The sequence below is a fragment of the Parasteatoda tepidariorum genome, chromosome X1, assembly GCF_043381705.1.
Source record: "Parasteatoda tepidariorum isolate YZ-2023 chromosome X1, CAS_Ptep_4.0, whole genome shotgun sequence".
Lineage (NCBI taxonomy): Eukaryota > Metazoa > Arthropoda > Arachnida > Araneae > Theridiidae > Parasteatoda > Parasteatoda tepidariorum.
Genome location: NC_092214.1, coordinates 83,719,531 through 83,735,788, shown reverse-complemented (window position 1 = coordinate 83,735,788; position 16,258 = coordinate 83,719,531). Strand labels below are relative to the sequence as shown.

At 28.0% G+C, this 16,258-nt stretch overlaps 1 protein-coding gene across 4 annotated transcripts in view; it reads right to left on the bottom strand.

The window, feature by feature from the left end:
- LOC107455242 (neuropeptide CCHamide-1 receptor-like) overlaps window positions 1-16,258 on the bottom strand; it is a 323,522-nt gene that overhangs the window by 114,990 nt on the left and 192,274 nt on the right. Inside the window, exons 1-2 of one of the 4 annotated variants that reach the window (XM_043051017.2) lie at window positions 15,981-16,087; window positions 4,481-4,711 (exon numbers count right to left, since the gene is read on the bottom strand). The exons of 2 other annotated variants lie outside the window; for them this stretch is intronic. The gene's annotated coding sequence lies outside the window, so the exon portion shown is untranslated. Of the gene's footprint in view, window positions 1-4,480; window positions 4,712-15,980; window positions 16,088-16,258 lie in introns of those variants that run through there. One more of the 4 variants, XM_071187544.1, reaches the window with a different exon arrangement.

Sequence of the window (16,258 nt, the reverse complement as noted above, 5' to 3'; positions counted from 1 at the left end):
TGCGCCAAGGTACAACGCCTTTCTTTTGCAATTTAACTTTGAGTCAATTGATTTATAATTTGATTGAATTATAAGTATGGTTGACGTGAAATATATAGTTTCGAAATTCTGAAGAAGTTTTCTTTTGAAGTTCTTTTGTCGAACTTCAAAACAAACTTCAGTCGAAATTCGAGTGAGTGAAATGTGAGATTCGAGTGCTTAGATATTTTTCCTGTTCATAAAACCTAGGGAGCATCATTTTAAAGTATCAATGCACCTTTTAAGCAAATGGATTTTTTTAAAATCTTAAAATAGTTTTTTGTTTTAAATCAATATTTGCAAGGTTTTAGTACAAAAGTTCATTTTTTTGGTTTTTAAAGTGCACTGGATGAAGGATACTTCAGATAGCTTTTACTCTACCCGTAATGGTAATAAATAATTCTTTTATAATTAAAAGATTGGGTTATTCCCAAATTATGATGCTTAAATGCTCATTTTCTGGTTAACAAATAATTTTCAATTATTTACACATTTTCATAGACTGGACACTGAGATATAGGTTTAATCAGTTGAAGCCCAAATATGAATATTTTCATTAATTTGACAAAAATATTTAAAAAGAATCTAAATTTAAATTGAGTTCTCAATTGATTAGAAAATGAAAGGAGACGAAAGAATTAATTTGCGTTAAGCAGGATAATAGAAACTTAACCAGCTGCTTTCTTAAGATTTAAAAATAAAAAAGCCTAAATTTTAATTAAGAGCTTAATTACGTGCCAAGGAATTCAAGAGTTTGCTTAAAGAGAATTACAACTTAAATATGTATAATGGGTAATATTCATTACGATATCTACAGTGTCGATCTAATTAACTAATTATATGATTAAATTTTCATTACAATAATGCATGTAATTTTTTTAAAGATTAACTGCTAAGCATGCGTTCCATAAGATTGACATAAAATTTACTCTAGTTTGTGTTTTAATTAAATATATAAGATAATTTTTCAGATTGAAGAACGTTCAACTATTGTTTAAATAATATTTGAAATGTATTTTTGTTTATTAACTTTATTCTTGTACCTTGACTTTTTAGAACTAAGTTTGTTAATTTTGTGTCCATAGTAGCATTTATTACTGAATAAGTCGTTTAAAATAAAATTAAATATGTGTATTGATACCATTTCTTATTACTTAGATTAATACAAATTATCTACACTGAACGAATAGAGAACTGGACAAACATTTGAGATAAAACTAACAGAGATTCGTTGGGTTTGATTCCTTTTCCTGTAAGTAGAGTAGAAATAAAAAAAACTATCATGTAGTAGAAATTTCTTCTAAGTGGTTCTTTATAGCCCTTGCTATGTTCAAAGCTAAAAATAAATTCTACGAATTTTCGCATTTCATAGAAAAAATAGAAAAGTTAGAATATCGACGCAGAGAAAAATTCTGGTATAATTGCCGCATTGTATGGTAATGACATTTCTGGTAAAAAAAAACAACAACATAATTCTGGTTGATAAAACCAACATATGCGGTATTTAAACCATCCAGTTGATGATTTTTCCATTCACATGGAAACGGTTTATCGGAAATTCTGGTTTCAAAAGTTCTTTTACCACACAATTTGTGAAAAAAAAAACAAATCTGAAAAGTAAATTTAACCGAATAAATTAACAGAATAATTTATATGCCATACTCTAAGGAAGGTATAATGATATTTTCTTCATTTTCAACTCATTTTATAAAAAATATTTTCTTGTTAATTTTACCAAAATGATTACCAAAGTGCCTCGGTAAATATTGTATTATTGAGCTTTTTTGGTGTTCTCACAGAGTAAGGAAAACGCACCTTATTCAAAATATTAACTTTTACTATATCTATATTACTATCTTAAAACAAGACTTTATACAAAATTTCAATGCCACTCATCGAGTCAATAAATTATTATGTATAATCAAATTTTCAATTTACTTTTCTTCACTTTTATTCTTTTGTATTTACTACTTTGAGATTAAATTAGTTACAAGAGAGAAAAGAATGTCTTGATTTTTCCTGAACACTTTTGTGTAAATGTTAGAATCGATTTTATGTCCGAGCGTAATTGTACTTAGTGAAAAAGATTTTCTTCATTACTCTTCTAGTTCTCCGAAACAATTTAAGACAAACAAAAGGGAAATTACTCTTTTAAACGTCCTTAAAATGACAAAATCAAACAAGAATAAAAATGTGTATTTTTACGTTCGAGAGTGTTTTTTATTTTAATTTTTTCATTTGAAATGTTCTTTTTTTCCACTAAATTTTATATTGTCATTAAGTGAAACAAGTAAAATTCCTTTTAAAAAAGTTCAACCACTTTTTTTTCAGCTCAAAATTGTATAAATGATATAATTTGTATAAAAAGTAAATATTGTAGCGTCAGTTGATATAAAAGAATAAATGGTGTTAAAGATATCAATGAAAAATCATTTCAAAATTTATATAATATAAATAACGAACTCTTTTTTATATTCATGTCTGAAGGAGTCAAATTCTGAGAAATAGTATTAAATTTTAAAGTAGCTATGAAGTATAGATAAAAAAGAATTGATAAGTATGCAATATGTTCTACTGATATTTTCTTAAGTAGCAATAAAAAGAGTTTAACTATTATAGCAGTTTAACTATAAATTATATCTCACAAAAAGCGTAATTTAAAATGGAAAAAGAAGAATATTGACATTAAAGGATGAATTAATTTTTATTTTGTTTCAATTCCATTTGTCATTCAAAAGAATTCGAACAAAAACCTGGATATCCTGAAGGCTTGCATAACATACATTTTCAAAAGGGTTTACCATGCTAAATGTAGTTTTAAAAAAATAAAAATAATATTTTAAATAAAATAACTAAAATTTGCTAATTTTAATTATTTTATTTGAAAAATAAATTTTATTATCTTAAATAAAGTAATTAAATTTTAATGTCTGATAACATATTTATTTGAAAATATAAAACAATATATTTATTTGTTAATATATTGTTTTAGATTTTATGTAACTAATACCAATTGTAGAGGAGAGTTGGCTAAATTATATCTCTCCCAAATGGTGCCACCACAGACCCATAACGCTGATTAACACAAAAAAGTCTAGTGTTTCCCATTTATTACGATAGGTGAAACAACCCGATAGAGTAATTGAACCACATCCATCTGTTTTTTTTTATTAAAACACAACTCAACCACAACCAAAATACAACATTCATTACCTAACCCAAAGTCTTGCTCCAATGTCCAATAAAATTTTTTTTGCGGTATTGGAACAATGGTAGTTGGAAATGCTTAAATAACAGTATCGTTTTGTATTCATGGTTTTTAACCATATTAGTTGTAAATGGTTTCAAAATCGTAAAAGCAAAAAAATGTTCTTAGCCGTAAACTTTATGATTAATTGGATTGATAGATTGCTGCTGGTTATTTTATCGTAATTTTAGAACGAAAATGCCTACAGTGTATACGTGAATCAAACGGAAAGAAGGAAAACTGTTTTAGTAAATTCAATGAAATTTAATATTCTTATAATGTGTTTTACTTTCCTAATTCCCAAGAAAGAGTAAAGTAATGAAAAACATTTAGGTGAAGAACCTTCTGGTAAATCGAGTAACGATTCAGTAATTAAAGGTTAGCGATGTGATTATGCCGATCTGTCACAGTACTTTAGATGTTGAAGGCTGCAATCGAATCAATATCTTCGTATCTAGAACTTGAGAAGTCATTTATTAATAGATCCAAAATAATGCTGTCTTCAAAAGCAACTCTTCTAAAAGGCACGTTTGAACTTTTTAGCACGTAACATCATGTTCTATTGACATTATATGGTCTTATAATACTGTTACTTGTAACATTTCAAAAATTAGATAGCAAATTCTTCATTATGCTTTTAAACAATTATTTCGGATTACACTTGGTCTACTTATTTACATAATATTATAAATACACAATATTGTTGAGGTTGGTACGATTTAGGGAGCAGATGGTACGAATTAGGCAACTGGTTTCCTAAATCGTACCACTTGCAGAACCTGAGAAAATAATTACATTTTGGTTCTTACTACAAAAATACTATTACCAATTACCAAAAAATAATATAAATAGCTGAATAACCGAATCATTAAAGTATTTCAAATGAAATTGTTTGTGATTTGCGGCTATTAAAAATTCAATGAAAAAAGTGGTACAATTTCGGCAACTTTTCTTTATGTTTTGTAATAATCTCAGGATTAAAAAAAAATGTCTCTTCAAGTAAAGTTATTTATGAAATTATTGATGAATATAAAATTCATCTTTCAGTATTTATGAACTTATCGATGAGGACCTGTTAAATTAAAAAAAAAAAAGAAAAAGAAAAAAAAATGATTTGCTTTACCAAGACTCAGAAGAACAATATTCGAATGTTTATGATGATATTTCTATTTCGAAGCATAATTCACTATATAACTTGAATATTAAAAAACTTACTTTGTTGATCTCTTTTCCTTCTGCGCATCTGCCGGGAAATACAAAACGGCTTTCGATGGCGAAGTACATGCTATTTATATTGCATTGAAACAACTGTTGGCCATCCATTCAAAATTTGGAAAAGTAGTATTGCTGTCAGATTCCCAGGCTGCAATCCAGGCGATTGGTTCACAGGGAGACACTCTGTCGGATGAAGTGCTTCAGTGTCGGAGACTTATCAGACTTTTGGCACTAAAAAACAAAAGAGATAGTCATCCCAGCCATTATAAGCCATCCCAGCCAGTGGATTCCCAGCCATTGTAACATCCATGGTAACGAGAAAGATGACTTTCTTGCTCGCAAGGGAACACAAATCCATCAACCAAGTTGCTCTGGATTGTCATACCATTCCATAAAACTACATATAAAAAAACATAGTGAAACTGAATGCCTCTGCTGACCTACGAGAAAGCATAAGGAATAAGAACTGGAGTGTGGCAGATATTAAGGCAGTGCCAGATAAGCCTCGCCGAGATGCAGTAGCCACCTTTAGACTCCCAATAGGTCATGATTGTCTGGGAGAACACCTGCATCGTATAGGTATTTATGACCACCCTCAGCGTCAACTGTGTGGTTCTGGAGCACCAATGAATAGAGATCACCTCCATTGCTGTAGGAGGCTCCACGGACTTGAATCGGAGACTGCAAGATATTGGCGTGCGAGAGAGCTTTTGGGAAGATGACTTCGGTCTTTTGTTATTTTCTATTTTTATTGTTCCTCTGGGTTATTGTTTGTATTCCCTGCCATTGGAAAAAAAAAAACTTTGCTCATTCTAAATGTGAGTGAAAAAACTTTTTTAATTAAAATAATTAATTAAATTTTAAAATTCCTTTTCATAAATTTTGTATGAAATAATTTGCTAATTACTACCCTGTTATTTTTGCTACTTTATCTTGCTGTTGCTACGTAACGAGACATTCAAAATGTTAGCTTTTTTCCTATTTTACTGATTTCTCTATTTCGAGGTCAAGTTTGCGATTTAAACTTAATATTTCAAAACTTACTTTGTTGATTCTAAATGTGATTTAAAAAAACGTTTTAAATTAAAATAATTAATTAAAATTTGAAATTTCTTTTCGTAAATTTAAATGAAATAATTTACTAATTGTTGTCCTGCTATTTTAGCTATTTTATCTTGCTGCTGCTATGTAATGTTTTTAACGTAAAATGTTCTTAATTAAAATAATGCATTAAAATTTGAAATTTCTATTATAAATTTTGTGAGAAATAATTTGCTAATTACTGTACTGCTATTTTATCTTGTTGATGCTACGTAACGTTTTTAATGTACAATATTTTTATTTAAAATAATTAGTTAAAATTAAAAATTTCTTTTTATAAATTTTGTGAGAAATAATTCGCTAATTACTACCCTGTTATTTTTGCTATTTTATCTTGCTGCTGCTATTTAACGAGAAATTTGAAATTGTGTCTCATTAGAAATTTATTACATTGTTAAATGATAAATAGTCAGGGGGAGGTATCTGTTTCCTGCAGATATTAAGTGTTTCATTAATCGGATTTATCACCATCTCTAACGCAATATTAAACTTGTGTTTATGTTTGTAACCGAAATATATCATTAAATAAACAGTCATAGGAAATCGAAAGGAATAAATGAGTGAGAGTGAATTTGACAGCAATATACCATTCATTTGATACCAAAACGTTTCAGTATGTTTACAAACCGTAACTTATTATTTCAAAAAAAATTTCATAGCAAAAACTTTAAAAACAATAGTTAAAGTTCCAAGCTATAGTTAGTGTTTTATGACATGATTTTGACTATATTCTCAAATTGTTATGTAGACTTGCTCATTTTTTTAAAGAGCTGAATATCTTAAAAAGCATTATAGAAAAAAGAACTAACTGAACATGGACAAACCCTTAAAAATATATGATTTATTAAAATATTCTTTTAACTTAAACTTATAATACATTTTCTATAATTTCATTAATCTTCAAGTTCATGCTTGTAGCTGAGACGAACACTGGAGAAAAAGTTAATTTTTTATTTTATTAGAGATATACCGGGCCCTAAATCGATTAATAAAATGTTTTCGATACTTAAGTCAATTATATTGAGCAAACTGAACGTTACCTTATACTTTGATTTAATGGACGCGAAATATATCTTAAAAATCAGGGCATTAACCGATTTTCGATCGTTCTGAAAAGTTGGAATTTTAATCAAAGTTTTGAGTTTTCTTCTGCTAAATCATAATCTTTCAACATTTATATTAATCTACCGAACAAGATTTCAGAGAATCTCTCCATGTTTTGAAAAGTTCTAATAATTTAGTTAATGAACTTTTTAGTATCCTATCTCTTCACCATTATCCAATGTTAAGAAATTTATTTTAATTTAATCTTTTGCATCCAGGGGTTCCCGCAAAACCCTTTTTTAACCTGCTTCTTATCTCCTTTCTTTCATTATCTTGTTCAAACTTGCTCTTCTCTTTCTATTGGTTAATCATTTTGCACATGCTATATCCTTACCTCTCCATGAAAAATTCGGCATATAAAAAAAAAAATGCCACTTTCTAATATCATTTGGTGTTAAGTCGCTGAGACAGATCCTTGTTTGTAGATCCGCAACTGTAGTATGCCCATTTCTGTATTTTCATTTGTGCTTAAAATACGTTTTTTTTCTTTAGTCTACATGGCACAAAGTATATCCTATCCTTTTTGAACAATGCCTAGTAATATTACAATAGTAATACGCGTGAAAATTTGATTAAAGAATATAACTGACCAAGAAACTTTTAGTATTCTCGAAAGTATTCCTCAAAGAATTTCAAGTATTTCTTAAAAAAAGAACATTATAAATGGGTATACTTATGTAATCAATTATGAAAAAAATTTGAAAAGTTATATACTTACAATAACCTTAAGCGTTTGCTGTTGTTAGACAGCATAAACAAGAAAAGATATACAAAAATGCTGCTTTAATTTTCAAAATATATATATTTTCTATCACAGGAAAAAACTAAATAGGATTAATATAAATTTTCCAGCTTTAATTAAAACGAAAATATTTCCTTTAATGCAAATTTTGCTTTAAAATGCTAAACACTTTGAGTTTATATTGTTTTAATCAAATGAGATATTTTGTTTTTTGTAAGAATATGTAATATTTTTAATAAAGAAAGGAAATTTTTTCGGCAGAATAAGGTAAACAGTACAAATTAGGGTTTTAAGTACTAAAATTGTTATAACATGTCGTATTCAATTTAAATTATTTTTTTTTATATTCTAGTTCGTTTAGAGAGAAAAGGTAACTAACATTCTTTTGAGGGTCTCTTTATCAATTTTCATGAAAAAAATAACTTATTATTTTGAAATAATAAAATATTGCTTGAAAGTTTTAAAAAATATTTAAAAAAAAATTGAAATTTGATGTTTTTATGGTGTTTTATTGCCATAGAAAGAAAATATATTAATCTTAATATATCTTATTATACGTTTTTTATGTTTCGAATCTTTTATATATTTCTTTTAGTATATCTTTTTTAATATTGAAGGTACAGTTTTTCATTAAATTGCTTTAAATTACGATATGAAATCTTTCGAATAAGAAACTGATTGGAATTTTAGAAAATATTCCATTTTTCTCATATTTTACAAAAAAAATAAATAAAAAACTCTTTTTACTGATCCTAAAATTGGAAAAGTGACACCTAACTGTGAATAAGTTAAGTAAATTTCAAAATGTCTTTCAAATACCTGCTGATGTCTTATGCAATATGGAAATTAAATTTAAAAGAAGTGACAAGAAATATGTGCTTTCTGAAAGAAAGAAACTCGTGTACGAATTCATATGAGAAAACACCTTCAGGCAGAAGAAACATAATTTAAAAGGATAAACTATTCAAAGAGAGTTTTGAAATCATCACTCTTTCGACAGAATATTTATAATAAACAGTATTAAAATCTAAAAAAGACAAAACAATTTCATTTAGTTTAAAAACCAATTCTTGAATATATTTAATCTTTTTGTAATATTAAATTTTAAAAAACTCAAAAAAGAAATGTACTTAAACGTTTAATTTAGCTTGTGTTGCCATATGAAGCTTTTAACATTTATAGAAATAAGATAGACTGTAAAAATTCCAGATCAAATAGCGGTATAAAGTACCAGAATTTTGTGAGCAGCATTCGTAAAATTATCCTTTTACTATAAAATATTGCACCATAAATTTTCACATTAATATTTTTAATAACATCGATTCAGTGATTTTACGCTAATTATTACTGTAAAAATGACAGTATATCAGATATTTGGTTCCGTAACACGTTCCGGTAAAAATGTGCCTTACGGTACTGGTACCTTGAGTGCCGGTGCTTTTGAAGTTTTTACAGTGTAATTAAACTACTTTTAAATTTTCATTTCAAACAATTTTCATGAATAGTGGTCAGATGGTTTAATGGATACAGCAAGTGATCGTACGTTGCACATCGGCTGTACAGTGTTAGAATTTTCATTCTAAAATTATGGTAAAATATCCGACAGCAATCTGTCTACCATAAAGTTTGAGGTAAAGAGCAGCAGTCAATTAACCATAACGTTTACGGTTAAGAACATTTTTTATCTTTATGGTTTCGAAACCGTTTAAAAATAGTATAGTAAAAAAAAACCATAGATACAAAACTGTACGTTTTTTTAACCCTTTACAACTAGCATGGTTTACAAACAGCAAAAAGAAATTTAACTGGACATTGGAGATAGTTTAGCTGGCTTGTGGTGCTGCCATCTATACGTGAATGAGTGTATCCTATTCTAATACTTCAGGGTCAAAAATTGGGGAGTGCTGAATACTGGAAACTCTTGTGTTCACTCTTCATATTGTAGTGAAACTCTTCATATTTTAGTGTCAAAGCTGGGATTGAAAACCCCGTTCTATCGGCCATGAGATTGACAGATTTGCCTTCTCGGCTATAATATGTACCCATCTGCAAGGAACTAAGTGGCTTCAGAAAGTGGGTTTAGCTGAAGCTATAAAATTCTGGTTGCTTAACCGTAATTGGTGAAAGCAGTTAATAGACAGTTTTTCTCGCAGTTAACAGTTTGAATACCGCATAGAGTCTTGTAAATAATAGTAGGAGTGACATTAAGACAGACAGATGTTTCATGGATTTATAAACCAATAAAAATAATGATAATGAGTATTTTCACCTTTAACAGTTTAAAAACTGCGAATGCGTAACAACCGAGTTATTTTGAGCATTATAACATAAATTCTTTCAAGTTTTTCTTGAATACGCAGATTATATTTGAAATTTATTTTTAATACTGATGATGTTAATAATAACGCTGCCAATCGAAAAGTAATTGTTAAACTTAAATATACAGTATTATTTTAAATAAATAAATGCATCGAAATTTTCAAAAATAATTTACTTATTTCAGTTAGAAATGTAACATTTATTGCCCACTTATTCTAGGTACTATTGATCGCAATATGGTAGGATATTAGGATGATTTTCGCATAGCGGAATTAATTGAAATTCTAGTTATTTATTTTCCAAAAATTTTACATTCATCTATTCCTTTTAAATTATTACTCATTATATTTTTACCTAATTAATACCTGGAAGCTTAATTACTGAAAGTTCGTGTCGTTGAAAATTCATTTAAATATTATTAACAAACGTTATAGCTATTACTAAGTGTAAAAAAGTAGTAAAAGCAGACAAAAAAAAAACGTATTTTTTCTGAATAAGCACACGTTTATAGATTCATTCGGATTTGTAACAATCAAAATATGGAAAATTCTAGAAATGAGGGACTAACTGTTTTGTTAATTGAGGTTTTTCGAAGTTCTAAGAAAATACAATTGTTCTAATATGAGTGCAACGGAAATTAAAACTTTATCTGGTTGAGAAGACTTGAATGGGCTTCTAAAAGTATGAATATTTTAAAAAATTGTACATTTTACAAAACGAGTATGAGATTTTGTGAAAAGTCCGCTATTATGCCAAGATTCCAAGTCACTATCAAAATACTAATAAAAAGACACTAAAATAATCTGTTTACAATATTACTTTTTAAGTGAGTAATATTACAAAAAACAGGACAAAATGGAATGCATTTTTATTTATGATTAATATCAATACATAAAACTCAAGACCGAGGAAAACACCCTAAAAGAGATGGTAAGATGATGTAACAAAAGATCTAACCATAATGACAACTAGCAACTGCGAATTCAAGACAAAGAATTCTAAGTTAACACATAAATATGTTAAAAAGAAGATTTGAAACATTCTTCATCAATCCAAGGCCTACACTGTTAGAATTTTCATTCTAAAATAACGGTAAAAAAAAACCCAGCAGCAGTGCGCCCATCGAATTAACAGTAAAGTTTACGGTGAAGAACATTTTTCACTTCTCCAGTTTTTTAACTATTTAAAACTGGTATGGTTTCAAAACCGTAAATAAGAAATTTATCTTGGCATTGGAACCAGGCTTTTCGTTAGATAATGGGCTTCGAAGTTAGGCTGTGGTTGAGTTATATTTTACTGACGGAACCGAGGTTTAGTTAGTTTATCTTGTAGTTTCCTTTATCATAAGAGATGGGAAATATAAGACTTTTTCTGTTAAGCTGCTTTGTGATGCTGCCATCCATGCAAGAATGAGATAATAGTTCAGGGTTACAAACTGGAGAGTGAAGAACAGTGCAAACTCTTTATGTGGTGAAGGGAAGGGAGGAAATATTGTGGTATCAACGCTGGGTCTCGAAACCCCATTCTGTTGGTCATGAGATTGACAGCCCTCTTAGCTATAATATGTACCCAGCAGAAAGTAACTAAGTGCCTTTCTTAGGTAGGCCTAGTTATCTCAATGTAATTCTAATTGTTTCTTAGTATTAGATGAAAGCAGTTAATAAACTATTTTTCTCTCAGCTAACAGTTTGAATACCATCTTATTTATGTTATTTGACTTTTTTTTAATATGGTAAAATAGCAATAAAATAAACTGTTATTTAACCATGTGTGTGTAGCAGTGTATTTTGTAGGTCCGTCTGGGTACACCCGCGATGATTCAGTTTCATTAAGAGGTCTGGGTGGTTTTGATTTCATCAAGAAAGCATCAATATAAAACTTTTTTTTAAATTTAAATATTTCAATTTAGAATTCTGATTTTTTCACAGGAGTTTTACATAAGCAGAGGCATTATTTAAATGAAAACACTTATTTTGAAAAAAAATTACATGATTTTTTACAATTTAATTTTAATTGGAGCTAAAATTTGCAGAAAAAAAATACTACTTGCATGCATGATAAAAGTCATAAAAAACAATTTAATGATTTTTAAAATGCAGTGAAATTGTACTTTTTTAAAACTATTCAAAACTAATAAAAAATTAAATTATGAAAAGTGTTTTTTTAAAAAAAAAAAATGTTTGGAATTCTCTTAAAANGCAATCTCATCTCCCTTTTTTTATGTTCTGTATTAACAGCTGCTGTCACATTATCTTAAATCTAATGATTTGACGATTCCAGTAACGGAAGCTGTTGTATTCCTTTTAACACTGTCATATTTTCCAATCAAAGCCTTTTTATTTATTGTTTAAGGCTATTGTTAGTGTTGTTATTGTTATATATATATATACGAAAAAGAAGGAAAAAAAACGAAGAAAATTAAGAAAAACAATAAGTTTCATTTATTGCGCATAAGCTGCAAGTAAATAGAGCTCATAAAATAAGCTCAAAATGTAGAGAAAACAGGGGAAAAATTACAGAACAATGAAAAAAGGGAGGAAAAAAAATAATAATAAAAATAACAAAAAACCGAAAAAAAAGAACAAAAAATTTTAAAAATCCGGAAAATAAAAGAAATAATCATCATCAGCTCACACGATTATATCCGCAAAAAAGAAAGCTTTCTAATATTGCATGCCAAAGCAAAATATATCAATACAATAGTGTGAGAAGCACTTAAAAAAATTTACAAAAAAATTACAACAAATAAAATAGAACACAGAAAGTAAAAATATCACGTAAAAACAGAAAATAAAATATAAAGAAAAAACAGAATAAAACATGAAATGAAAACCATAAAGCCAGTAGTGAATTCAAATGAACTTACATGAACGGGAAACTTTTCAAGAATGATTTAAAATATTTTCGCAGCAAGATTGCCAGATTGCAAAAAAATGAAAACAAAAGCATAAACTGAGCTGAAAGCGTAACTAGGGGAGTTTTGTATTAAAGTGCGTTCTTGCTGCATTACTGAATTGCGTTTGATTTGTTAGTTACCAAGGATGGGCCCGAAAATGGATGTGCGCAAAGTATCCATTTTCGGATGCCTCTTTTTTTGCGGATATAATAGTGTGAGCTGATAAAAAGATCATATTTTTTATTTTCCAAGTTTTTAAAATTTTTTGTTCGTTTTTTTCTTTCCGGTTTTTTGTTATTTTTATTATTATTTTTCTTTTTTCCCTTTTTTTCATTGTTCTGTAATTTTTCAATTGCTTTCTCCACATTTTTGAAAATTACTAAGTACTTGGTGTCAAATTGCTCTGAATAAAGTAAGTCATAACATCTGCTTATCAAATTATTGAAATCCTTTACACTCCTTAAAAATTCTGTTTAGTTAATTTTTCTTATCTGATCCTTTCTAGAAATGACGTTTTGATATGCCATTGTGGAAAACCAACCTTAAAGTAGAAGCCTCAAAACTGCAATATGAAGATGTTCCATCAGGATTTGGTTTCAAAATTATCACACATAATTATTTAATTTTTAGTGTAGCTACAAGGAATAGTCTTAAATTATTTAATTTAATAACAATTAAAATTAAACCACCTAATAAATTATATAAAAGAGTAATTAGTTGATTTATATTTCAGTGAAGACTTTCTAAAAAGATCTATCAAAATTTAATCTCAATGTCATTATAAACTTTTAAAATGATTTTATTATTTTACGTCAAATAGTTTGAAATATTCACGAAAGAAATTCCGAACTCATTGGAAATAATTAACTATTTCATTTGTGGTAAAATATAGTTGAAAAATATTAATAAGCTTCTTTTCAAAACATTTTGATTTCAAGTTACCTAAGGCCGTCTAACTATTAGTTAATAAAGCAGTCTGACTTATATAATTATATTGAGATTTTTAAATTATTTCGCTGACAGCATTCTTTATTTTAAGCTAGCAAAAGCTGACTGAATTTTCATTAATACTGTTGCGAATTTTCTCAATGAGAAAAATAAAACTACAAGGAAATGCTGAATCAATTTAGAAGTGATACATATCAATTTATCTATTCATTAGTCTACTTTTTGTTTGTTTAAGAGTTAATTTAAAATTATAAGTGTAATACATTGGAAGCTAAGTAATATAATTTTTAGGAGACATTTGAAAAGGCTTTCGAAGTAAAATTCCTAAATAATAGCATCCGAATCGATAACCCTTTCAATATTTATCCGACTTAAACATTTAACAGTTTGTATACTTTTGATGTAGCTTCATTGCACATAGACACTATGACTTATTAAACATTTTGAACCAATAGTTAGAGGAATATTTATCAAAAAAATCAATCCCTTAAAGTCGAGATCTATCATTTATTTAACCAAAATCAACATTACAAACAAAATCTTATTATGCCTGAAAAAACTACAAATGTTACATAAATATCTTTGAATTTCAAGGAAATCTGTTTAAAATTGATGAATTTATAGGTTCTGCGAGTAGGAACAACACAGTTGTGATGAACGTTAAAATTTTGCTGATGCATATTTCTCCCTATACGCGTCGATACATATTTCTGAGTATAATGAATTTCAGCTTTTGCTTACAAGAAAATGTTGTACAACGTAAGTAGTATACAGCGTGGTATGTGCGGCGGAAGTGACGTCATCATGGAAAGTCAACCGGAGCTTATTTCTGCTCGACCGGAAGTTGCTCGTTTCTGATTCAACCGGAAGTTGCTTATTTCTGCCGTATGCTTATTTCTGCCCGCCTGTAGTGTTCGTTTCGGTTTCTGTTTTTATTTCAGTTTTGGTTTCTGTTTATTGTTTAATTTATTAGTTTTTTGAGTGTGGCAACACTTCTTATTTTTAATATATTAGATTTTAAGGATGGCAATACTTATAAACTTTGTTATTTGGGGGAGAAATTGCATATTATGAAGTAATGACGTCATCTTTTATTACGTAATAAATAAATGACATCATGCTTTTACTCTAGTGGCGCCATCTGTGTCAGAATGTTAAAAATAAAATAGCTTTTAATCTATTTTAATAATTAAATCTGTTTTATTATTATTTATCAAATATAATTAAGGTTGAGGATCGAACTTACGCCAATCAAAAAGCCTTCGTGGGTCAGTAGTTGGATATCATAACCACTGACCTACGAATGCTTGCTAAGATATGTGTAAATAAGTTAAACTTTTGTTTTCTGAACACTTGTATAAATGAAAAGGATTTGATATCGATATCATCCTACAGTTTCATCAATATATTTTCACTTAATCTTTCAGTTATTAAATAATTATTTCTGCCCTCTTTATGCTATTATAACTTTCTCTGGATGGCAACGGTACTGACCATACACGTGTTAATTATTACATAATAAATAAATGATATCATGCATATGCTTTTTATTCTAATGGCTCCATCTATACCTAAATATTAAAAAGAAAATATATTAATAACTCTTAATTTTAGTTATTTTTTAATATAAATATAGTTGATAAGACTTTAATTATTATTAACCTAATCAATATTAATGAATACATTTAAATAAATTGATTCTATATTAAAATAAAAATTGTATTAAGTATGTCTACTGTGAATATTAAAAGTATCAGACTTAAAGGCATATTAATTTTAAGTCAATGAATGTTATTTTATAAGATTAGATATTTATCACCTTCGTTTGTATTTACGGCTATCAATGTAGTCTTGTCATTTTTGTACCCAGAAGACAAGGTAACTCATAGATCTTGAGACAATACATGTCTTCGAAGTGGACTTTGTGAGTACCCATGTTATATGAGGAGGAAAACCACGAAAACCTTCCACACTTAGTGCGACGACAAGTAGGGGACTTGGCTTCGTTAAATGCTTCATCATTTTGAAAAATACTAACATAAATAGCAGACACGAGAATTCGTTATTCTTGGGAGAATTCGTATAGTGTAATGTCATCTGCTTTTAATGAAACAAACTATTGCGTAATTAATTAATCTATGAATTAATTTATCTAATACGTAAATTATAACATAATTAATTAATCTATGATATATTTAATCTATTACGCAATCACACTAATGAGGAAAAATGAATATGATATTAGCAATGACAAATTTCCTTAAAATTACAGAAGAATTAATTTAAATCTAAGCAACATATAAAGGGAATTTTTACAGCTACAAATTCATTTATATTCAAAACATATTCGTTTTTTATTATTTAATATTATAATAATGCAAAAAACTTACTTTATTTTCAAATTAAGAGTTAAAATTCAGAAATTATCTGCAGTCTTTAACGGATACTGATTACAGAACTTGGGAGAGTCATGTTATCTATTTTCGCACAAAATTTTACAACGATAATTTTCTGTCCAGGACGCTTGGGATTTATCCACGCCTTATCAATTGGTCATAATATAAAGTATAACATAGTGCTTCATACTTATTATAGAACGTGGGAGTACAACTATTTCTCAGAAAAATCAATTCAATTACCAGCGCATTTAGATGCAAATAAAAAAAAT